Below are 26,460 nucleotides of genomic sequence, written 5' to 3'. Positions count from 1 at the left end.
CATCCTATTCAGATGAAAAAAAAAATACTAAAATTAAGAGATTACCTCTGAAAGTATGGCATATTTTAAAAAAAAAAAAGGCCAAAGGTATGGCTCTACCACCATATACAACCATCTTTGCTGTAACCTTTGAAAGATTAAGAGATCAGAGTGTTCAGTCATAAGAGATTAACATTATATATCAGTTAAATTAGAGATCTTCTAGAAATCTCTTTGGCCCTCAGTCATCTCAACAAGAGCCAAAGATAGAGAAAGGATTATCTCAAAAAAATGTTGTGAATGTAGCTTCTTTCTAATGGAGAGTATTGCTGTGCCATCCACAAGAAATCCACAACTTTCTTAAGAAAATTATATCAGCAGAGACACTACCAATTTGCATGGAAAGAAACAAGAGAGTACAAAATGAAAAGAGGCTATTGGACTCCAAATTTCTACCTATAGGAAGTAGGTTCATTAGACTACAGTTGCACACATATGCTACTGTTCATGAAAAAGGCAGGATGACTCAGAGGGCAGAACCAGTAATCCAGGTACCAGAACTGAGAGCTTCTAGATAAGAGCTTCTAGATAAGAAACTACATCTTGATTCTGGCCTTGTCAGATCCCAAGCACAGAATCCAGTCAAGCTCATGCAAACTTCTTACCTGTGGAACCATGAGATAATAAATAAGTGTTGTTCTAAGCCCATAAGTTTGTTGATAATTTGGTATGTAGCAATAGAAACTAATACAGATATTAATCACTAGATTCTCTAAAAAATTCTAAAGAGTTTAGCTCATATAGTTCAAAAGAGAGGAAAAATGGTTCCTAGAGATTTTATGTATACTCCTAAACTGTTTACAAAAGATTTGCTCTGGAAATGTCTTTTAAATGCTGTACTATCTATATGGTTTCTATAGAAATGCAGTTTTTAAGCTTTCTAGGACGGAATAAAGGAAGTTTACACAGCCCACAGTTTCCCACACAGAGGCTTAACTATTTAAACTAAAAAGGCCGAGGAAAGCTTTTTTACTTAAAAAAGCCAAATTCTTTGTTTTGAAAGTAGTAACATAGATCAGATAGTTAAAGGATGATTTTTCCTTTGAACTGTCCTAATTTCAGATTTAAATTTTTTTAAATGATAGTTTTTACTTTTACAGTATAAGTTCTCTGTTTAGTGATTAACGCTAAATGAAGGTAAAAATCAGGTTATTATTTTTCATTGACATTTATTTTATGCTTGTATAAAATTTGTTTTATTGTGATATCATAAATCTGCAGTCTGTGAGTCATTTCTAACTTATAGTAAGAGTTCACCTTTATCACTTCAGACAAGGGCTTTGTATCACGGTTTGAATAAAATATTGTTGTCCTGAGATGAGAGTGCTACTTAACAAGCATGTTTTGGCATCGCACCTCCTCTTTATCTGAACTAGCTCAAAATAATGTCAAAAATAGTAATGTCAAAAATAGTAATGTCAAAAATAACATCAAAAAATACTAATGTCAAAAATAACATCAGCTTACAATGGGCTTGCAGCAATGATGGTAGTTTTAGTAACTGAATCAACCGTAGGCCAAGTGCCAGTAGCTGGCTCAAGTCATATTTTAGGATATTATCTTCTGTGACTTACACTCAGAACATTGGGGCTTAGATGTGGGCAGTCACAAAGAAGACTTAGAAGCCAGTGGTGGTGAACAATCTCTTCCCTGCTGTACCATATACAAAAAAAGTAGGTATGATAACGTGTATGTTGATGAGATAACAATGACTAAGTGAGCAGAGCTGCCATTGGAGAGTGGCGGACCCTTTACAATAGCTTTGAGCTCTGTTCATTAATTAAACCTGACAATTAACCACCTCTTAGTCTAATATTTATTCAGATTTATCTGTGCTACTGCCAAACGAAGTTGAAATTAGAATTGCTTAATAACAATAATAAATTAAACAAATTACTAACCTATACTAGTAGGCAAAGGGCTCAAAAGAAAATAAGTAAGTCTCTCAAGCAGCAAAGTGACTTTTTTTAACCTTTACTTTCTTCTAGTAAATGGTCTTATTTTCTTTGGTCTTTTTGTCCCTTTTTGCCAGCTTTTTCTTTTCAAAGTTGAAATACATCTGGTTGTTTTACTTCCACCCCTCCCTTTCCCATCATCACTTATATGACCTGGTAGTGGAAATTATATTTGGAGAATATGACAACTACACATGTGCTCTTTAACTTAATAATATTAGAAAGATTTTGAAGGAAGATTGCTATAACTAAGGTGATCATTTATCCCAGTTCGCTTAGGACAGTCCCAGTCTATGCCTATTAATAGCCTCTCCTTTCATTCTCAAAACTCTCCTGGTTTAAATGGTAAATTACATAGTCACCCTAGCTGTAACTAAGCTGGGCTAAATGATGGTATATAAAAATGTATGAACTTAATAGTTGAAATTTTGGTAGAACCAAGTTATTAATAACAGCAAGGACGGAGTTGCCTTCCTTGGCACTGGGGTCTCTGTGTACTCTACAGAACTTTGTCATCTTTTAGGAGTGTTTTCAAGTATTTAAGCACTTTTTTCTTGTTTATATGCAAGAAAATTGAACTACCCAGGTTCTTATAGAATTATAATAAATGAGAGGATATTTTTCCTTTCAAAAATTTTAAAAAATATTCCTAACAAAAATTCTTATTGAAATTATATTTTAGAAATATAAATGGAATTTTAATAAAATGAAATCATGGATTTGAAAAAAATTTAGAGGACACTATTGTTGCTGATAATTTGGAGTGAAGAAAAAGTGTTTAAATGCAAAATATTTAAAATGCTACAGCAAATAGAATAAAATTAATAGAGTGGTGTCTTTTTCAGGTAGTTTAATATTCTTTGTCATATATAATATTTGAAGGCTATTTTTGTTATGTTTCAGTGTTTATTATAGTTTAAAGAAAATGTTTCTTATCCCAGACAGGGCTTTCATTCCTACTAATAGCAAATAACTCATTTTTTATCATAATTTATAGTAACATTTTGGAGAAATTTAATTGAACCCAGACAAGTTATTTCCTTTGTCTTTCCATCTAATTATAACTATTTATGGTGAGTTGAATAAATAAAGCTTACTGCAAAGAATTGATTTTAGGATCCCCATGTAAGTTGCAACAGACAGTATTCCCATTTGAAGATTCACAATGTTTACTTACAATATACTTAGTATAAGGTTTTAGGGAGTTTTGAGATGGCAGTAGAGTCTGCTACCAACAAAAATGAAGACATAGCAGAGTAAAATATCTGGTGATTAGACTGCCAAAACCCTTCCATAAGCTGTTTAGACATACAGCTTTCAGTTAGAGCCAACATACTTTCAGTTTAACATTTTGTTACCTTGTTAATGTCATGCAACAACCCCATCTGGACCATGAAATAATAAAACATAATTCCAAAGAATTTTATATTTTGTATGTGAAAAAAGTATCCAACAATCTTACAGTGTACTTTCATTCAGTATTTTTTTCCCCAGTTACCAAATAGTAGCACTTTTCCAGGATGAAACTTGCTGTGGGGTTCTGCTGCTGCTGTAAGCGTAACAGGGAGTTAATCGCAATGTCATACTTCCATGCTCACTTTTTTAATGAGGTATACTTATTGCCAAAATAAAGCATCCTATAAAAATGTGGAGATGGTGTAATGATTGTTATGATTGAATTGTGTATTTTAGCCGTCCAACTTACTGAGACTATTAAATTACAGTGTCCAGTACTATACTTATGAGTTAATAAAGTGGCAGTTATTTAAGGAAACAGGTTGTTTTTTTTTTTTTTCTAAGTAGACATTATGTTTGCCTGTGTGAACAACTAGAGAATGTAGAGCGCTCTTAACTACATCACTGCTGGAAGGTCTATGTGTTTTCCAGAAAAAAAAAAAAAAATGAAAAAGGGGGGAAGAGCAGGTAAAGAAAGAGAGATCTGCCAGCCTCAGATTTGCCTCATTTTTGAGAGCATTCATAACTGTTTATTCTTCATAAATGGAGTGTGCTCAGATTTCAGTGATTTAATTTTTGAAAAGATACTGTTCCTACACAATTTGTGATCTCAAAATAACTAACCACACTACTGCTAACATGACTACATTTTCTCATTATGAAGCATGAGATAGGCTCTTGGACTTGTTTTCCACTGAGGATAAAGAAAAGAAGCTGTATGACACTTAGAGTCGCTGGAGCGGAAGGGACCTTGGGGTCCAAGTGGCCTTATGGAATAGACTTGGAGGAAGACCCTCAGCTTCAGCCGAACAGCTCTGATGCTTGATAAATCACTGAAAGGCTTTGCCTGTGCCTCAGTTTATCTATTAAGGACAATCAACGCATTCCATCATGTCCAATTTACGAGGACAAGAGAGAATCTATGTTAACCCCAAGGAGAACACGTTCCTAGTGTAAAGTATACAGAACAACGGACAAGTCACAGCAGAAGGAGAAGGGCCAGTTGCTTTTATTCTCTACTCTGAAGCCATAGCAGGTGCTGAGGTCACCATTGGGTGGAACAGTCTTGAGGTGCTTCTAAGAAATTAACCCAGCTTAGAAGGGATTAAGTTAAAGGTTCACTAGGGGAGCAACTTTCTAGGGATGATCATTATACAAAGTCTTTTAAGAAGGTTTGTAGGAAAAGCATTAGCCAGCCCAATCCCCTGAATCCCATCGGGTTTTATTTGCTTGCTTGAGAGCCATGTCCCTCTAAGCACTTTAATTGTAGTCTGTATTTTCCTAGACAACAAAAGTATGTTCTACTCAAAGTAAAACATCTTCTAATAGAAATGTTCTCATTTTTCCTTAATCCAAGAACCACAGGGAAGCTGAAGAAATTTCATTTTAGAGCTACACTATACAGATAATACAGAAAGGACTGAGTGAGCAGTTTTAATTATATGGAACAAATAGGAAATATACAGTGAAAAGAATAAAAAAATACTAGCATAAAAAATTCATATGATTACAAAAAGAGTTTCTAAGAGCTTGAATATATATAGATATATATGTGTTTGTATATATAGGTATAATTTATATTGAAATATTAAATATATAAAGTATATATTCATAGATTGTTTCTTGTGAGGAATGAGCCACTTTGGGACTGAGATGTTTTATCTTTGCAATAAGTAGCTGGATAATTAGAAACTCTCCAAAGTCTCAGTAAACCTTTACTTTCTAGGTTTGTGGTTACCATCAGTCATCACAAGTGTGTGTGTCTGGTAAAGCATGTGTCTAAAGTGAAAGCTGAAACCATCAAATGATATTTATGTAGTGGTAACCATGTAAAATTCTTCAAAGGGGCCAGAAAGAGGATTTTAAAAGGAGAAATAAAGCTACTATTTATTGAGCACTACCACATTCTGGATGGAAAAATAATTGTGATAATAATAGCAACAACAGTCACAGATAAAACAAGTAAATGGATGCAGGTAGAAGTCTCAGATGCCAGGCTTTGCGCTAAACACCCATGGATACATTGTCTCATATTATATCATGAAATATTAATAAATCCTAACATAATCCCCATCTTACAAATGAGAGACCTGAAACACAGATTCATTCATTTGCCAGACTCTCCTGAGGCTGTGAAGCTTGTGTTCAAACCCCAGCTGTCTGTCCTCAGAGTCTGTTCCCTCTCTCACTCAGTTCTGACAACCCTGGAATATGGCATCAACTACTGATGTAGATATTAGTTTCCCTGTTTAGAGGAAGTTTAGGTGACTTCTCTAGGGTCACACACAGATTCTATAGCAAGGAAGTTAACCCAGCCCTTTTTAAACAGGTGCTTTCTGCTATACTAGTCTACATTTCCCCTTTTTAGAACTTTTGTCCTTATGGTGAAAGTTTAATGAATCTTGAATTAGATATCTGACTATATTTTATCTGCCTCCCAAAAGAAAAATCAGCAGATCAACACTAGCAATAAATATTTATATCACAGTAACATCTATTTTTTTGTTGTTTTTTCCCAAATTGGCCTGTTACATAGGTTTCCATAGGAATCAATTCCTATCACTGACATAGGACAGTCTCACACTTCTAAACTTGCTTGTATTCCAGTGATTAAACTGATGATGTCTCAGTGACATTTTCCTGTGTGTTCATGGAGCTAGTAAGGTAGAGTAAGGCTTGGTCAATTATTTCTAAATTCTTGGACCCTATAGAAAACATTCTTCATGTATCAGATTCAGTTTCAGTGGAAATAAACAGATAGGAAATAGACATGTAATCTGGACTTTAATTGGGGTGGAAGAGAACTGCTATTTCTTTCCCTTTTCTGGAGTGCAGGAAATTGCTATGGATTAAAGAAGTGCCAATACCGCCTCCCATTTAGCCCACTTTAGAAATGTACACATGCTCTCTCTCTCTTTCATCTTCTCTTCTTTACTGGTCTCTTTTCCCTGTGGAATGTGTGTATTTGGGCAACTCTGACTTCTTTGGATTTGATGGAAGAATGAACTGGAAGCTGGGTCATTCAGTGCTGGGCTGTCTGCTAATACAAGTAGAAATTAACACAGTTAGAGCAGACTCAAGCCCACTGTTCACTTCGTGTAAGCCATTGAGCAATTCGAGAGTAATGATAGTTTTTATTCCCTCCTGGCATTAAGACTGAAGAGCAAACTAACAAGTAACAAGAAAATTCAAAATTAGAGCTGACATGTCTTCCTTAATTTTCCCCAAAGTGTTTGAGTATGATTATTATTTAATGCTACTTTGTCCCTTAAATATAGGGTGTGCCAGTCAACATATGAAATCGTTTTAGATAATAGGAGTTTGCCTGAAAGCTAATCCAAAATACGAAAAATATACCAGAGTGGCTGAAAGTGGGGAGTTCTAAAATCCTGAAGTGCAGACTAATGCAGAGCTTTCTCTGAGATGCTAGATAGGGTTTTTCAAGAGTTTCTGTCATTTTGTGACGTTTTCCTTCTTTGTCTACCCCTCAAGCTCAGCCCTACTGTATCATCACATTTTGCTGTTCAGATTCACCACCATTGATGGTGGGTCAGGAACATCATCCATGTACAGAAAGGACAGTGCGCTATAACATTTATATGGAAAAGAAAAGAGGCTTCAGGCACTAGGCATGTTGAACTCAGAGCTGTCAAGCAAATTATGCCAGCCCAGGATGTCTGCTCAAAGACTCACTGGTGTGGCAGGTGATGAATGAGTGGTTTTCATGCCCTCAGGCTCCTTCCCAAGAGAGAGAGACTAAATTGGAAGATGATTTTAGGAATCATGGTGGGTAAGTCTGACAGAACTCAGATCCCACCTCTTATCTCTACATGCATGAGGAATGATGGCAGGACTGGGTCTCAACTTGTGGGATGTTCAATACAGAGATGAGAAAAACCATCTTCCTTATTCATTCTGCCTCTTTGAAATGAAAATTTGCTCAAACAGAACAAGATTTCTGATTTAAATCAGAAGCATTGTGGATCCAAAGAAAAGGGGCTGCAAAGTGCTCACCTTTCCAATGGTGGTTAGAGATGGGCATTGAGAAAATGGCACCCAGCTTTTGACCTCACCCCAGAAAGTCAGGGCTTCCCTCACAGCTCAGTTGGTGAAGAATCTGCCTGCAATGCAGGAGACCCAGTTTCGATTCTTGGTTCAGGAAGATCCCCTAGAGAAGGAAATGGCAACCTACTCCAGTATTCTTGCCTGGAGAATCCCATGGACAGAGGAGCCTGGCAGGCTACTGTCCATGGGGTAGCAAGACTTGGACACAGCTTAGCAACTAAACCACCACCACCAGAAAGTCAAGTCTTATCGTGTTCAAGCCCTACCAGCTCCCAAAGGGATATGCAAGACCACTTTATCTTTTGAGAGAAACTAAATATAGGGCAAGTTTGCTTTACTTCATATTAATAGATTTAGAAATGGAATTTATTATTAGAAGAAACTAGACATTGAATATTCATTAGTACCCTTGATCCTCTTCTGAGCAGAAGACTTGAAAGAAAAGCTGGGTTTGGAAGGAATCTTTTTTAATCTTCTCTTTTTCCTGTGCTTTTGGGGCCAATGTTAAGTTCTGCCATCTGTAGAACATGTTCATTTTAAGTGTCTTACTTATAAGCTTCAGCTCTTTCAGGAAATTGTTTTTTGCTAATGTTACCTAAATGGCAGAAATTGGCTTTCATCTCACATCATCTCTGCATTATTAAAATGCAGCTTGTTGTGCAGAGTTTTAATGGGCTCTTTAGGGCCTTTACATATTAATGTTACATACTAAGAAACTATTAAAGCATTCCAAATAAAACATATTCACCAGTTAAATGTTCTGTTTTGTTTGTGATCATGAATGAAAAGGACAAGCTAGTTATTTTCATGGCCACTTAGAAAAAAGTTGTCATCTAATACAAACTTAGTTTCCTCATATAAGGAAATGTAATCATATAATTCCAAGGAAGTCTAGAATTTATTTAGTGAATACAAACAAAACAATTTCAAACTACTCGATTATTTTAGTATGAAGTACTTACAGAAAATTCTTAATCTAAGACAAATTCTTCTTCTGTCAATAAGAAGAATGAGGGTAATCCTTAATTTTTATTCAGCTGGTATGTACTTAGGGATTCTGAACGCTTTAAAAATACGTAAATGATGTTAACTGATCAACCAGGTAGAAGGGGCAGAGAGTAGGAAAGAAAATGAGAAAGAATACATCACTTTTAAATTGTCTCACTTTCCTCCCTCAATCTGAAAGTACCATTTTCTCATCAAATAATTACTCAAATATTTGGTATTAAAACATGGTTCAGTAAAGGTAGAAACCTATAAAGTTGGGCCCTGGGTACCTACTTTTTAAACAGATGAGATGGTGTCCCAGTATAATGCTGAGAGCTCTAGTTTCAGTTCAGTTCAGTTCACTCGCTCAGTTGTGTCCGACTCTGCGACCCTATGAATCACAGAACGCCAGGCCTCCCTGTCCATCACCAACTCCCTGAGTTCACCCAAACTCATGTGCATTGAATCGGTGATGCCATCCAGCCATCTCATCCTCTGTCGTCCCCTTCTCCTCCGGCCCCCAATCCCTCCCAGCATCAGGGTCTTTTCCAATGAGTCAACTCTTCACATGAGGTGGCCAAAGTATTGGCGTTTCAGCCTCAGCATCAGTCCTTCCAGTGAATATTCAGGGTTGATTTCCTTTATGATTGACTGGTTTGATCTCCTTGCTGTCCAAGGAACTCTCAAGTGTCTTCTCCAGCACCAGAGTTTGAAGGCATCAATTCTTTGGTGCTCAGCCTTTTTTATTGTCGAGCTCTCACATCCATACATGACTACTGGAAAAACCATAGTTTTGACTAGATGGAGCTTCGTTGGCAAAGTAATATCTCTGCTTTTTAATATGCTGTCAAGATTTGACGTTGCTTTTCTTCCAAGGAGTGAGTGCCTTTTAATTTCATGGCTGCAGTCACTGTCCACAGTGATTTTGGAGCCAAAGGAAGTCTGTCACTCTTTCCATTGCTTCCCCATCTATTTGCCATGAAGTGATGGGACCAGATGCCATGATCTTCATTTTTTGAATGTTGAGTTTTAGGCCAACTTTTCACTCTCCTCTTTCACCTTCATCAAGAGGCTCTTTAATTCTTCTTTGCTTTCTACCATAAGGGTGGCATCATCTGCATAGCTGAAGTTATTGATATTTTTTTTAATTTTATTTTATTTTTAACTTTACATAATTGTATTAGTTTTGCCAAATATCAAAATGAATCCACCACAGGTATACATTGATATTTCTCCTGGCAGTCTTTATTTCAGCTTGTGCTTCATCCAGCCTGGCATTTTGCATGATGTGCTCTGCATATAGGTTAAATAAGCAGAGTGACAATATACAGCCTTGACCTACCCCTTTCCCGATTTGGAACCAGTCTGTTGTTCCATGTCCTGTTCTAACTTGCTTCTTGACCTGCATACAGATTTCTCAGGGGGCAGGTAAGATGGTCTGGAATTCCTATTTCTTTAAGAATTTTCCACAGTTTGCTCTGATCCACACAGTCAAAGGCTTTAGCGTAGTCAATGAAGAAGTAAATGTTTTTCTGGAATTCTATTGCTTTTTCTATGATCCAGAGGATGTTGGCAATTTGATCTCTGGCTCCTATGCCTTTTCTAAATCCAGCTTGTACATCTGGAAGTGCTTTGCTTAGTATGGCCATTTTAATAACATTGATTCTTCCGATCCAAGAGCATGGGATATCTTTGATCATTTTCAATTTCCTTTATTAGTGTTTCATAGTTCTCAGCATAGAAGTCTTTCACCTCCTTGGTTAGATTTATTCCTAAGTATTTTTATGTAATTTTTAAGGGATTTTTTTTTTTTACGTTCCTTCTTTATATTTCACTTTTTTTTTTCTTTTCTTTTCTTTTATTTTTAAACTTTACATAATTGTATTAGTTTTGCCAAATATCAAAATGAATCCGCCACAGGTATACATGTGTTCCCCATCCTGAACCCTCCTCCCTCCTCCCTCCCCATACCATCCCTCTGGGTCGTCCCAGTGCACTAGCCCCAAGCATCCAGTATCGTGCATCGAACCTGGATTGGCAACTCGTTTCTTACATGATATTTTACATGTTTCAATGCCATTCTCCCAAATCTTCCCACCCTCTCCCTCTCCCACAGAGTCCATAAGACTATTCTATACATCAGTGTCTCTTTTGCTGTCTCGTACACTGGGTTATTGTTACCATCTTTCTAAATTCCATATATATGCGTTAGTATACTGTATTTATGTTTTTCCTTCTGGCTTACTTCACTCTGTATAATAGGCTCCAGTTTCATCCACCTCATTAGAACTGATTCAAATGTATTCTTTTTAATGGCTGAGTAATACTCCATTGTGTATATGTACCACAGCTTTCTTATCCATTCATCTGCTGATGGACATCTAGGTTGCTTCCATGTCCTGGCTGTTATAAACAGTGCTGCGATGAACATTGGGGTACACGTGTCTCTTTCCCTTCTGGTTTCCTCAGTGTGTATGCCCAGCAGTGGGATTGCTGGATCATAAGGCAGTTCTATTTCCAGTTTTTTAAGGAATCTCCACACTGTTCTCCATAGTGGCTGTACTAGTTTGCATTCCCACCAACAGTGTAAGAGGGTTCCCTTTTCTCCACACCCTCTCCAGCATTTATTATTTGTAGACTTTTGGATCGCAGCCATTCTGACTGGTGTGAAATGGTACCTCATAGTGGTTTTGATTTGCATTTCTCTGATAATGAGTGATGTTGAGCATCTTTTCATGTGTTTGTTAGCCATCTGTATGTCTTCTTTGGAGAAATGTCTATTTAGATCTTTGGCCCATTTTTTGATTGGGTCGTTTATTTTTCTGGAGTTGAGCTGTAGGAGTTGCTTGTATATTTTTGAGATTAGTTGTTTGTCAGTTGCTTCATTTGCTATTATTTTCTCCCATTCTGAAGGCTGTCTTTTCACCTTGCTAATAGTTTCCTTTGATATGGAGAAGCTTTTAAGGTTAATTAGGTCCCACTTGTTTATTTTTGCTTTTATTACCAATATTCTGGGAGGTGGATCATAGAGGATCCTGCTGTGATCTATGTCGGAGAGTGTTTTGCCTATGTTCTCCTCTAGGAGTTTTATAGTTTCTGGTCTTACGTTTAGATCTTTAATCCATTTTGAGTTTATTTTTGTGTATGGTGTTAGAAAGTGCTCTAGTTTCATTCTTTTACAAGTGGTTGACCAGTTTTCCCAGCACCACTTTTTAAAGAGATTGTCTTTAATGCATTGTATATTCTTACCTCCTTTGTCAAAGATAAGGTGTCCATATGTGCGTGGATTTATCTCTGGGCTTTCTATTTTATTCCATTGATCAATATTTCTGTCTTTGTGCCAGTACCATACTGTCTTGATAACTGTGGCTTTGTAGTAGAGCCTGAAGTCAGGTAGGTTGATTCCTCCAGTTCCATTCTTCTTTCTCAAGATCGCTTTGGCTATTCGAGGTTTTTTGTATTTCCATACAAATTGTGAAATTATTTGTTCTAGCTCTGTGAAGAATACTGTTGGTAGCTTGATAGGGATTGCATTGAATCTATAAATTGCTTTGGGTAGTATACTCATTTTCACTATATTGATTCTTCCAATCCATGAACATATATTTCACTTTTAAAGTAAAGAAATGCAACAGATTTCTGCACATTAATCTTGTATCCTGCTAACTTGCTGGATTAGTTTATCAGTTTTAGCAGCTTTTGTTGAAGTCTTTAAGGTTTTCTCTATGTAGTATCATGTCATCTCTATATGGTAGAAGTTCCACCTCTTCTCTTCCAATTTGAATACCCTTTATTTCTGTTTCTTGTCTGACTGCTGTGGCTAGGATTTCCAATACTATATTGATAGACGCGGTGAGAATGAATATCCTTGTCTTATTCCAGATTTTAGTGGGGAGGCTTACAGCTTTTTATCATTGAGTATTATGTAGGCTAGAGGTTTGTCATAAAGTTGAAATATGTTCCCACTATGCCTACTTTGGTAAGAACTTTTATCATGAATGGATGTTGAATTTTACCAAATACTTTTTCTGTATCTTGCAGTAAAGTGGTTTTGATAGTAATAACAGATATTTATGTAAGGTACAAGTTTTTGGTCTTGGGGTGGGTTACCAAAAGAAGAATAGTTAGTTCTGTCTGGGTTTAGGGGAAAGAAAGGAGATTGACAAAGACTCTACAGAGAAGAACGGAACTGAACTTAAATTTGAATATTATTTGGCCTGAATAATAAATAATATAAATTTGAACTGAATTTGGATGTTATTCACCAAATGAACAAGATATAGAAGGTATAAGAGCACAGGACTATAGGACTAAGTCAGCATAAAGCCTCAAAACCTACAGAGAGCCTGTGTGGGTAGAATGCAAGCATGAGATAAAACATGCAAGAAATAGCTAGAACAAGTGGAAAAGGCTTTACTTGACACAAAAGTTTGGATTTTTATGAGAAGCCATGATAGTTTCAAGTAGAGTTTGTCAGCTGTTCATAAATGTGTTCTAGGAAGACCACTCTATTCAAATATGAAAAAGATTAGATGCAAGAAATCCACTTAGAAGGTTATGACAGAGGCACAGGGAGAGGTGATGAAAGAGAGTAGTGGCTATGGAGTGGAAGAGAAAAAACTAAGACATGAGGAAAGGGATTTGTCTAAAATCACTGAATGGATGAAGGATGAATAAAGAAGATGAAGGTCTCTATAATCCTGTTAGCTTTTGCCTCCTATGAGTCAGTTATTCAAGACTGCTAGGTCAAAACCTCTTAATTCAAAAGAAGATTTTCATAAACATACTTAATGTAAATATATTTTAGAGCTTGATAAAATGGCTTATTGTCTTGCTTTTAAACTATTAGAATCACTGTGTTTTTGAAGGGAACTTAATAATATTGGTGCCGAATGAGTAGGGTATAAAAAATTGATTCTTTATTCGGAAGACATACCATAGACAAGTAAATGGGCACTGTTAAGTCACCCTGAATCATGTAGCATATTGTGAAGAGGCAAAAACAGTCCGGTTAAGTGCTCACATTCAGAAATTCTATGAGATAGCTTAATATGAATACCCAGGAGACTCAGAAAGCCAGAAACAAGAGCAGAGCCTGTAAGCAGCAGCCACAGCTGACCTGAAGTCAGAATTCATGCTGAAAATTCCTCCTACCCATCCCCACCCACCTTCCATTTGCTTTTGTTTTTCACTGTTTGTCACTTAGCAAATGTCTTGAGGGTATCTCTCCTTGATTCCACCCCATTCACTCCAGCCCACTGTAAGAACACACCTTGGTTCTCACAAAGGCTACCGTGTCTTCTCCGTTGCCAGCTCCAGTCGAGTGTCTCCCTCCTCAGCCTACTTGATCTTTATGTCGTGATTATGAAATGCTCTCATTTTCCCTCTGTGACATCATGATCACCCTTGTTGTCCCTCACCTCTGTCCACTTTGCCACTGTCGGGTCATGGGCTCCTCCTTCCTGGAACTCTACTCTCCCTGGGCCATTCATCCACACATACAACCTCTGTGTGTTAGCTAGTGTCTCTTCTAGGGCCTGGTCATGTCCTTATGTTCCAGAAACAAAAATCTAACTGTATACTAAACATCTTCACCTGTCTGTCCCTCAGGCAACTCAAATTTAACACATCCCAAAGTGAACTCCTCCTTCCTCAAATGTTTGCTTTTTCTGATTACAATCTCTCATCTTGTCATGACTACATCTCTGCATTCATCTGCTTGCGTTTAACCTGCTTGCCACGCTAAGCAGGTTAAATCTCATTTTTTCTCACAGATATATTGTACTCTATAAATTCTGAGTCTTTGCACGTGCTTAGAAGACCTTCTTGTTACACATAAGAATAAATATATACATGCAATCATTTACTTTACCTGTCTGAGTTTTACTGAACATTCAAACCTCTGTGCAAGACTGACTTCCTCCAGAAAAATTTTTGACCTCAGGCCTCCATTATTAAATACCCATCTTTTGTAGTTTTATGGTGGATTATACTCTATTATAGCAGTTCTCAGTTAGGGTGGGAGGGAGAAGGGTGGGAGTGGGAGGTAGGAGGGTAATTTTTGTCCTTTGGGGACATTTGACAATGTCTAGAGATACTTGGTTGTAATAAAGCATTGGGGTGCTCCCAGCACCTGGTGAGTAGAAGCCAGGATGCTGCTAAATAGCCTACAATGTAAAGCCCCTACAACAAAGAATCATTCAGTACTAAATGTCACTAGCTGAGGATGAGAAAACCCATTGTATTGTAATTGCATACTATTTCTTTTTCTATTTCTCTCACTAAACTATAAGGTTTGGAGAAGAGGAATTGTGTTTTATCTGACATTGTACATACAATAGCTAACAGCTATATGCAGGAAGTAAAAGCTGCTTGGCAAATGGTAAATGCTCAGTAAACGTAAGTGCATAAGCAGGTGGGAAAGATTGATGGATGGTTTGAATGGTGTCACATTCAGACCCAGAGAGAAAAACTACATATGTGGACAGAGGGCAATAGGTTCTGAGGTTATACTTCTAAAATAGCCTTGATGCCACTTCTACTGTTTGAAGTCTGATCATGGAGAGCAGTAGGAGGGCTCAAACTATGGATTCATGTTTCTGTCTTGTTGCATATTTAAATAGATTTGATTTTACTTATTTAAATATTGTGCTATACTACTAGTTGAGTGAGATATAAAAATGTATATGTTTGTACCCATTACTAGCAACTGATATAGTTCTAGGTACCTACTGTAAGCAAGATGTTTTAGCATGTTGTGATGGGCGAATAGGGCTTGGTTTAAATTCTGGCTTAGTTTCAATACTGAGTTTTATATACCTAAGCAAGTGTAATAGTGTCATTTTCTCAGTTATAAGCATAGTGTTGTTTTGATAATCTCATGGACTAAAGTCCTTGTTATGGAAAACATTTCCTTCTGCCTCTTCTAAAAACTACCTGTATTAGTTATGAATTGCACTTGACTCTGATAGTAATGGCTTATGAAGGTAGTTTATTTTTCTCCCACACAAAAGAAGTCTGGAGGTCTACAATCCAATATTTGTATTATGCCTCCAAAAATTCATTAAGGAAACCCAGCTCTTTTAGCTCAACATTTTGCCAGTCCTAAATATGGCCCTGGTACTTAGAATGTCTGCTAGAGCTCCACTCACCACTTCTGTTCTCCAGGCAGCAGTCTAGAGGGTAGGGTGAAGAAAGTCATGCCCTCTTTCTTTTAAGGAGCCTTCCAAAACACATTTCTGCTAACAGTAAGTGTGTTCTTGTGTAAATTCCCTTAAGACCTAGTATCTTAGAATTTAAAGGACAGAAATGTAGCATTTAAAGAGTTAATTTATCATTCTATAACATTATTTTACCACTTCCAAATTAGTATGTGTACATACATATGAATGTATTCCCAAATAAGTTTACTAGTTTTGATGCAGACATTTAGAAATGGAGATCATTAGTTCTGACATTCAAAATGTATTTAATTTTTTATAATCATATTGTTTACTAAGAAAAGGGTAGAAACAGTGATACCTTAGTAGCACTGAGCACACCTAGTGTCCAGAGCTGAATTTCTAAATACCTTCTCTAGGAAACAGAAGTAGGCGTCCTTGGAGATCAGCGTTAACATCACCAGGAATAAGTCATCACTGTCATCTATTCGTTGATATGAAGTGATGAAAAGGACACTTTACCTCTGTGGTATTCTTTCAAGAAACTCATAACTCCAGATCAACCATGAAAAAAACATGTGAACAAACCCAAATTGAGGGAAATGTACAAAATACCAGTACTTCTCAAACTTTTCAAGTTCAAGATAAAAAAGAACTAAGAAAACTGTCAGGGACTAGAGGAGACTAAGGAAGCTTGATAAGTAAAGGTAACGTGGTATTTGGGGATTGTATTCTGGATGCAGAAAGAATATTAGTGAAATATAAATGAAGTCTGGACTTCTGTTAATAGAAATGTACCAATATTTATTTCTCAGTTTTGACAAATGTACCATGTAATAAGGTGTTCATATTAGAGGAAGTTGGGTGAGGAATATACAGGAACTCTCTGTATTAACTTCATAATTTTTTTATAAAGTCAAATTTATTCCAAAATATAGTTTATTTTAAAAATACAAATTTCTGACACATATTGAAAGGCTGTCATACTCACATGTATAGGACATTGTTCCCAGTATATTTGATCGAGTATATTTTCCAAGCTTGCATAGACTTTGTCTAGTTTGTTTTCTGATGTCTCCCCAATATCTAAAATACCTGACATAGAGTAGGCACTCAATAAATGCTTGTTAAATGTTGAATGAATACAAGCATATTACCTTCTGAGAACAAATTTATGTGTTAACCTAAGGATAACACTAGGGAAGAAAATGCACATCAAAAATCCCTCTCATCTGTTTCTGAGTCATTGTGATTTCCCAATGTATTATTTTGTAAATTATTAGGGCATTCTGATTAGCCCTCCACTGCACAGTCCAGGAATAGTTTGTTCCATTAGGAAAATAAGAGAGAAAGATCCTGGAGGGATTGGTAACTGTCAGGTTCTTTATTAGAAAAATAGAGATTTGTGCCACAGATTCTAATTCAAGAAAACTGAAGCCTTTTTATAATCCTATGAGATTAATAGATCAGGTGTTAGAAAGTGGCCAGTACTAATCTTCTATAGATTCATCATTTTATCTCTATTACTATAAAAAAATGTCTAATGGGTAAGGCACATGATTAAAATCCTGGTCTCACCACTTCCTACATATGTGATTATAAGAAAGTTTTAAAATCTCTCTAACCCTCAATCTCTAGTAAAAGTGAGGTAATGTACCTCACAAAGTATATGTACAATCCTTTACTAATGAAAATACAAGATAGATTACTATAACAAATGCTCAAGAATACAGTGACTCTCACAAACCAGAGGCTTATTTCTTCTTACCTAACAACCCATGAATGGAATAACAGCTTTTCGGAAACTCAGGCTACCCCATCTTGTTGCTTAGCCACCTCTGATCTGCATTCCATTTTTTTTCTCCCCACGTGTTCAACTCGCCCTCACTTCCACATTCCAGGTCACAGGAAGGAGAAACTGAAGGAAACACATCTTTCCTTCCAAGGGTGTGACCCGGAAGTTATCACTTCCACTTACGTCTCATTGGGTAGAACCTAGTTATGTGGCCCCAGCTAACTGTAATGGAAGCTGGGAAATGTTTTCTTTTAGCTGGGAAGCAATTTGGCCAAACTAGTATTTTGGTATTGTGGAGACTGACAAGAAAATTAGCAGGGCCTGCCATAAGCACTTGGAGTAGTGCCTTACATGGAATGAATGCTCTCTAAATGACATTCTCTTTAACTCATCTGAAAGAGGAGGAGAGTAAAAAGATAAGGTAGGTGGCAACATTTTATCAACTATGACTTTTGCCATTAGTCAGGATTTAGGATGGACCTTTCTGGGAAGCTATGTTTGCATTTGAAAATTTGTTTATCTTCTTCAAATTAAGACACAGCTCCCAAGAAATGATTTATATTCATCCTAAGGAAAATAAGTGGCAGAATTATTTCAAAGTGTACTTGTTTTATATGCAATGGTCTCAGCTAGCTTTTCCTCTAGCTCAGGAAACTGATAGATTAATTTAGGAACAGTGTCCCGGAGGAAAAAGAAAGATACAAAGTAGAATTATGTTACTTGTTTTTATATAGAAATTATTTTATTTGTTCAGTTGTAATTTTGTTAATTGGAATTCTACATTCTACTTTTAGCATGGGTTCACTTTTAAACTTTTAACAATAATTTATACTTACAGATGTGGGACTGCATCTTTAGGAACTTTTTTTCCATTTTTCTATTGATTTAGTTTGATTGGTTTCCTAAGGATATTTACTTTAACATGCTGAACTTGGACAGTTTGGTTCCAGGCAAAGCAGTTTATACAGAGCCCCATTCATGCTAAGCTTACCTAGGACATTCTTACATTCATGAGTTCAAAGTGTATGTTGTCAGACCCTCATGTGATCTCTCAGACCACACTGCTCTCCACTTGGTAGCTGGACACAGCTTGGTTGGCCCTGCCCTTGAGTTGACATCAGCAGTATGAAGGATGAGCATGATACTGATGGTGTTAATGAGCTTGGGTTGCTATGAGAAGATGCTATAGCCACTTAAACAACAGCCATTTATTTCCCACGGTTTTGCAGACTAGAAAGTCCAAGGTCAAGGTTCCCACAGATTCTGTTTCTGGTGAGAACTCTCTTCCTGGCTTGTGAGTAGTTGCCTTCTCTGTGTGTCCTTCCAAGGCAGATAGATAGTGCTCTGGTGTTTACCCTTTGTTAAAAGGGGATCGGGGCTTCCTATGGCACTAGTGGGAAAGAACCTGCCTGCCAGTGCAGGAGACACAGAGACACTTGGGTTCAATCCCTGCTCGGGAGGATCCTCTGGAGGAGGGTGTGGCAACCCCCTCCAGTATTCTTGCCTGGAGAATCCCCATGGACAGAGGAGCCTGGTGGGCTACAGTCCATGGGGTCACAAAGAGTCGGACACAACTGAAGCAACTTAGCACAGCACGCATAAGGGCATAAGCCCTATTGGATTATGGCCCCACCTTTATGCCCTCATTTAACTATCACCTCTCCATAGGCCCTGTCTCCAACTATAGTCACACTGAGAAATAAAGCTTCAACATATGAATTTTGGGAGAATACAAGTATCAGTCCATAACACAGATCTCTCTTTCATTTATCATGAGACATACAAAGGGTGAATGTTTTTTCAAATACTTGTCTTGTGTCATCCTAGGTTATCTACCTAAAATTTCCTATGGCAGAATAAAGATTATTCCAGTGGCTTCCTTAAGTCTCTCTCTCTAATGAGATAACCATTTTAATATCAGACTGGCACCACAAAATGCTTTAGGAGTTATAAAATGTTAAGATATTGCAATGTAATAAAATATTTACAAAGCACTCTACAAGGCACAAATTTCTTGCTTACATTAGTTCTTTAATCGTCATAGTAACTCTGTGAGAATGGTTGGAACATTTTATTGACTCTGTCTTATGTACTAGAAAATAGAAGTTTGGGAAAGTTCAGTGATTTTTCCTAAGGTCTCAGAGCTAATAATTAATTGACACTGAGACTTTATTCCAGGCCTTCTCATTTATAGTCCACAGTAGGCCAAATAAAAGTTTGAATTTGGCTCTAGAGTCACTTAGATTTGGTTTCAATCCAAGATTTGTCACTTAATAACAGTAAGTTGGCAAGTTACTTAACTCACTAGAATACCTCAATCTTCTCTGTGACATGGAAATAAGAGAGTCCACCTCATAGGGTTCTAATGAAAATTAAATTATATAATGCCCAGAAATCACTTAGCACAGCACCTGCTGCATAGAAAATTATTCCAAATTGTTGATTATTATTTTTAAGCACACATTAAATCCTATTGCATTGAATTTAACTCAAACCCGATTTATACATTTTACTAGACTTTAGAATAAAATGTTATTCAAACTATGTAGGCTATTGACTAATCTCGAAACACTTTACAAACTTATAAGTGTTAAAATTCATAGTAAGGATTTTATTGAGATGTGAGCATCTGAATTGTGACCTCAATATCTGTGTGTAAGGGGACGACAGGGGAGGAGATGGGTGGGTGGCATCACCAGCTGGATGGACATGAGTTTGAGCAAGCTCCAGGAGCTGGTGATGGACAGGGAAACCTGGCATGCTGCGGTCCATGGGGTCACAAAGGGTCGGACACGACTGAGCAACTGACCTGAACTGATACTTATTCTTGACTGGTCAAGCAACAGATTAAAACAGTTAACAATTAGCAGATATTTTAAACTCTACCAGTTATACTTTAAGCAAACCAGTGGGATGTTTTTAGTTATCTGACTTTGGTTTCAGGTCATTTAGTGCTCATTAATAAAGGAAACTGAGTTTGGAATTCTCATTTTTCATTTCACACCAGTAATAGTCAATATAGTCTAATAACTGTGATCAGAGAAACATTCAAGAAGCAAAGATTTAGTTGCTTGAAATTTGCTGTACAGGAAAGTCAGATTATTTGTGACTATTCTCCACATTATTCAGGATTTCATCCATTGAAATGTATACTTTTTTCTATTTGTCTTGATTCTACAAGCCTAAGGTAAGAGGTCATCATCACATCGACTTAGGTCAACCATATTGCCTGAAAGGTACTCCTCTAATATGCCCCAATTTTTCAAGTAATTTAATGTCTATATATGGGTAAATTAATAACACAAACTTTAATTTGTTTTGCCCATTAGTTCTGTTTCTCATGGATTAGGAATACAGAATAGGTAATTAGAGAATTTCCTACATTTCTCTATTTAATATGTATGCATGTTTGTGGTTGTATGAGTATGGGAATGTTCTTGTTCAGATAATTAGTTCTAGTTAAAGTTTCATGCAGAAGGTCAAATAAGCTTTTCTCAAGTAGAAGAAAGTACACCAGACCAGGAGTTAACACAGTTAACAGTTGGGGCAAAGTCAATTAACAATGTAAATGTCATTACCTCTGATTTGTGATCAGCTGAACAAACAGTGAAGGGCCAGTGTGACTTTCAGGCTTCAGGAACAGAATAAATGACTTTGAAATGTAAAAGAACTGCTTCGCCTTGGGTACAAAGGTTAGTCAGTTCTGAATCATCTTGATTGAGAATTAATAATCCTGATGCTTGAGTTGTTCCTAAATGGGTCTCAGTTCTGGTCAGGGCAACTATGAATACATGGATGAGTAAGGTGGATGAGAGCATGAAATTATTTTCTTTCTTTGCCTCATAGATGACCTCAGAGTGACTGTACACACACAGACAGCCACACATTCCCCCATGGTTTTGATTTGAGAAAGCAAGATAGATAAACCTATGACATCAGCTTGTTTGTGTGTTCAATTGTCACAGTTTTAAGATATGGTTTAATCTGTGGTATGTACCCAGAAAGGATGTATGTAACTCACTCATTGCCCTTGTAACATATGCTCATTGTACTTTCCCTACTAGCTTCTTGAGAGCAGAGACCATGTCTTACTCAGGATGAACACACAGCCTGTTTCATAGTAGATGTATAAATGGCTTTGAGCTTGTGAATGGAAGTTGTGGTCCTTAAATTTGCAACATACATAAATAAAAACATAAAATGAAGAATATATCATTGTGTATGGATGTGTATACATGCACAAACTTATACCATATTCAAAGAATTATCACTAGTTAAGCAATTAATATCTAAGGTGTTTAGCCAGCAATTACAACCTATCAATATGTAATTAAATAATGAAGCAGGAAAAAAATTTGAACTTGCTAGTTTCTTAATGTGATAGCAATAGACATATGTCAATTGAAAAACATTATGAGTGTTAAATATATCATCCCAAGAACGTTGACAGAAATTCAAGCCCACTGACATATTTATTCATGGCACAAGTTTTGGGGGTGTTTTTGGAACAAAGACAGACTTAGTTCAAACCACAAAGGAATTATTTTGTTTACTGTTTCCCTTACTGTGGACAGAAATACTATTCATTTTAGTAATTTATGAGAAATAGTGAAATCTAATTATCCACACATTTGTTAAAAATCAATTATGGCTTTTTTCTGATATGAAGTTATAAAACTTATAAGGATTTAATAAACTCTTAAATTAGCCTGATTCCCATCCCTCAAGATTAGTATTATAAATGAATACAGGTCTAGTTGCCACATTTTATACTAGAAATATACTGACATAGCATGGGCAGAGAGACTATTTAAAGTAGACACCAGCTCTGTGTAATTAGACATTCACAGTTGTAGGTCTTACAGATGGAAAAAGAGCTATATTCATGTATACTTTGTGGTATATTATTAGAGAAACTCTATGTTTCACTGTGAAATTGTGTGTCTTATATAGAATTAACTTTATATTATCTACTCAAATTAGAACTAGAAGTAGCTTAAATGGAAAAAAAAATATTCTAATATCTCATCTGAAGAGAGAGCTTTGGCTTACTAATCCTGACCTTAAAAAACAGAATCCCTTTAATCCAACAGGGAGTGAATAGCTTGCTCATTGTCTCATGGAGTGTTCTGAAGGCCTCAAAGTCTTAATTTTATTTTAGTAGCCCAATGGTATAAGACTTCTGCATGTCATATTTGTGCATTTATAGGTAATGATTAGTTTCTACTGCCTCAATATATTTTCATATGGACTTCTTATATCCCATATGAAGAATGCTTGAAGTCATCTGTTAAAGAGTTCTTCCTCAATTTCTTTTTCTCTGGCAAAAGGACAAGTCTTTATTACCACAAGCTTAAGTCTTAATACCTCCATCAGGAAGGCAAACATGCTAGTATAGCGGAGATTACTGGATCCAGTCAGTTGGATTTAATCTGTATTTGTTGAACTGCCAGAGTTTTTTAACCCATCATGGATACAGGATTGGAGCTGAGATCCAAACACCTTCTGCCTCCTGTCCTCTTCTCCAAATTATAACTCTCTATTACTAACATTTCTTTGTCACTGATTGTCTATGAAATCATTATATTTGAGTTTGGTGGTTGTTAAATAAATATTTGTACAGAGCTAGGTTGTACCTACCACGATTGTGGATGGACAGATAGATAGAGGCATGTTAGAGGACAGATAGAGGTAGGTACGATGATGTGGAATGAAGTGTTACAGGAACACAGTGGAAGGATACTTCATCCAGCCTTTCCTGTTCAAAGAGGGATTCCCTTTCTAAAAATGGATAGAAATACGCAGATTAAAGCGGAGAAAGAGAGCAAAGGGTCAGCGGGAGACAATCACACAGGTGAGAAATATTTAGCATGATGGATACAAAGGATGAGAAACAGACGTGTATTGTTGATGTAATGTTTGAGACAGGCATGGTACAAGATGAAGCTCAGATGATAGAAGTCTCACCATGGAGGACCATTTAAGCCCTATTAGTGTAAATCACATGTGAAGGCAAAGGTCTATGGGCTTAGAGACCCGTTGGTATTGTTCATGCCGCAGTCCCAACATTGTTCATTGTTCTGACACACAGGTCCTGGTCCTCAGCAAGTATTTCTTAAATAGATGAACTTATAAAGATTTTAAGCAGAAGAGTTGTGTGTTTCAATTTATATTGTTCTGGCAGCAGCCTGGGAGACGGATCTAAGAAGAATAAAAGTGGAATGAAGGTGACTAGTAATGATGGGAAGAGGTGAGAGTCTGAACTAGAGTCAGAGATGAATTTGGTGGATTCGTATTGGAGGGCTGAACACCTAGGAGCTGGTGGTTGTGTGGCTGTGAGAAGAAAAGGAGAGATAAGAGGCAAGTGTTACCATAGAGATGCCATCATTTAACTTGAAGAATATAAGGAGAGGAGTTGTCTAGGGGAAGAATCAAGTTCAAGTTCTTCTGAAAACCTATCATAATTCAGTTTCAACTTTTACTTTAAAAATGAACCCAAGATGAAATTCTTACATGTTTTCAATGAAAATCTTGTAGCACTTAAACATTTTTAAATATCCTGTGGACATTACATTAGCATTAGATGGAGAACATAATCTGAAAACATGAACACTTCACCTTTAAAATTTTCTTTTTTATTTTAATGACACCAAAACATTTTTATATAACTAATTGCTACTTATTTTCCACACAGAAATTCTGGTAGAGAAATGTGTTAATTCTGTCCTCTTTTTTTCTGCTGTTTTTGTTTGGCATTATTCCCCTGGGTTGACCCCATAGGAGATGGGGGCGGAATCAGCTGCCACCTTGGAGCCTCGCTCCCAGACAAGTGGCCTTTGAAAACTTCTCCACTTTGCATAGAAAAGGAGCAATGCTTGGAGGCCAGGGAAAATTCCAAATGAACACCATTTCTATTTCTGTCTCTCAGTCGGATTTTAACATTTGATGAGGAGTGAAACAAACTCACCAGAACAAAGAATCATCCTTCATTTGAACTTAAAGTTCAAATAACGTTAAGTTTAACTTGTACTCAGATGGTTAAAGGTATTCTTAAAATATATAATTCTTGTTCAGTGAAGGTTTGTAAGAAATATTCATGGTTTTTTTTCTTACTCTTTGGCACTAGCTCTCTTCCTCTTCTAAACAGGTCTTTTATTATCTCAGGATATTCCTTCAGGGGGCTTCCCAGGTGGCGCTAGTGTTAAAGAACCTGCCTGCGAATGCAGAAGGCATAAGAGACGCGGGTTCAATCCCTGGGTCGGGAAGATCCCCTGGAGGAAGAAATGGCAATCCACTCCAGTATTCTTGCCTGGAAAATCCCATGGACAGAGGAGCCTGGTGAGCTGCAGTCCACGGGGTCGCCAAGAGTCGGACCAGACTGAGCATACACGTGCACATTCCTTTAGGATGAGTAACTTCATCCTCTCCCATTTCAGAGTAATCTCTCTCAGCCCAAATAAGTTTGGTTCTAGACATGGCTAAGGGGCATCCAGTTGGCAATAGCCAATGGATATCTGGATATAAAGAGCTGAGGCTTGGGCAGAGGGGCTCTGAGTAGCAGTTACTGGCAGAGACAGTGCCCTGAGAGGCGAGGATGACCCAGTAAGAGGGTGTAGAGGGCCACCAGCAGAAAACCAATGGTAGAACACAAACATCCACATCCACAGAATCAGAAGAGGAAGAGGAAGCCTCAGAGAAAGGGCAACTTGAATAGAGAGACCAGAGGAGGCCAGGAGAGTCATGTCCCAGAAAGCAGAGCTAAAGAGAAGTTAAAGAAGGAAAGAGGGAGAGAGCAAGAGAAGCAAAGAGCTCTGGGCAAAAGGCATTTCTCTCTCTTATCAACCTGCCTCCTTAACCTGCTTCCTGCACCATCCTCCATTCTTACCCAGCTCTTCTGCACCATAAGAGGAGATGATGGTTCTTTGTTGCTGTGCATATGTGTTAATGATTTCTGCCATGTGAAAAGAAAATTTCCACCATGTGCAAGTATAACTCTATATTAGCTCCTTTTAGTATCACTTCCATCTATTTTGTTTATAGGTTTTGTGGCTTTTAATGGTATTTTCCTGTAAGTTAGCTATATAATTAATTTAACTCTAATGCGAGTGTTGCAATGGTTCTTATTTTTGTGGTTATCCAGCAGATTTTACCCTTGTTTACTAAGGGATATTTTTCAGTCCACTCTGCTCCTTGTGCAGGATGAAACAGATAAATACATTGCTCAGAGCCAAATAGAAACAGTTTAGATTCTGCTTCTATGAACTTTCTGCTTTGTTGTTTGCACTAAGAGAACTCCTAACAATTTTGAGAAGGATAAACAGAAGTTCATTTTATTGTACCGCATTCTGAACAAGGACAATGCTGCATGTCCAATTTGCATCAGTTTTGGTCTTTATTTTATCTACAAAAAGGTGCAGTGGTTTTTCCCTGAGTAGATTGTGGTGTAGCTATGTTCCATCCACTGCCTAATACAGTTTATATGTAGGATTCAAACCCTTTAACCTAGGCAAGGGTAGTATTTCTGTAAAGGACCTTCGTTTTATTAATTTGTATTTGTGCCTTTGGGGCTCCCCTGGTGGTGCAGTGGTAAAGAATCTGCCTGCCAGTGCAGGAGATAGTGATAGTGAGTCGCTCAGTCGTGTCCGACTCTTTGTGACCTGATGGACAGTAGCCAACCAAGCTCCTCCATCCATGGGATTTTCCAGGCAAGAATACTGGAGTGGGCTACCATTTCCTTCTCCAGCAGATCTTCTTAACCCAGGGATCGAACCCGGGTTTCCTGCATTGTAGACAGACGCTTTGCCGTCTGAGCCACCAGGGAAGCCCTACCAGTGCAGGAGAGGCAGGTTCAATCCCTGGGTCAGGAAGATCCCCTGGAGAAGAAAATGGCAACCCACTTCAGTATTCTTGAAGGGAGAATCCCATGGACAGAGGAGCCTGGTGGGCTCAGTCCTTGAGGTCACAAAAGAGTCAGACACAACTGAGCAGCTAAACAACAAATTTG

General features: G+C 37.3%; 1 protein-coding gene across 1 annotated transcript in view; it reads left to right on the top strand.

Annotated features, from left to right (window-relative positions):
- Nucleotides 1–1,644: 1,644 nt before the first annotated feature.
- ZNF385B (zinc finger protein 385B) overlaps nt 1,645–26,460 on the top strand; it is a 159,260-nt gene continuing 134,444 nt past the window's right edge. The window contains exon 1 of the mRNA XM_070359154.1: nt 1,645–1,712. The gene's annotated coding sequence lies outside the window, so the exon portion shown is untranslated. The remainder of the gene's footprint in view (nt 1,713–26,460) is intronic.

The sequence above is a fragment of the Bos mutus genome, chromosome 2 (assembly GCF_027580195.1).
Source record: "Bos mutus isolate GX-2022 chromosome 2, NWIPB_WYAK_1.1, whole genome shotgun sequence".
Taxonomy (NCBI): domain Eukaryota; kingdom Metazoa; phylum Chordata; class Mammalia; order Artiodactyla; family Bovidae; genus Bos; species Bos mutus.
Note: the sequence above shows the minus strand (reverse complement) of the source record. Positions and strands in the feature narration are given on the sequence as shown.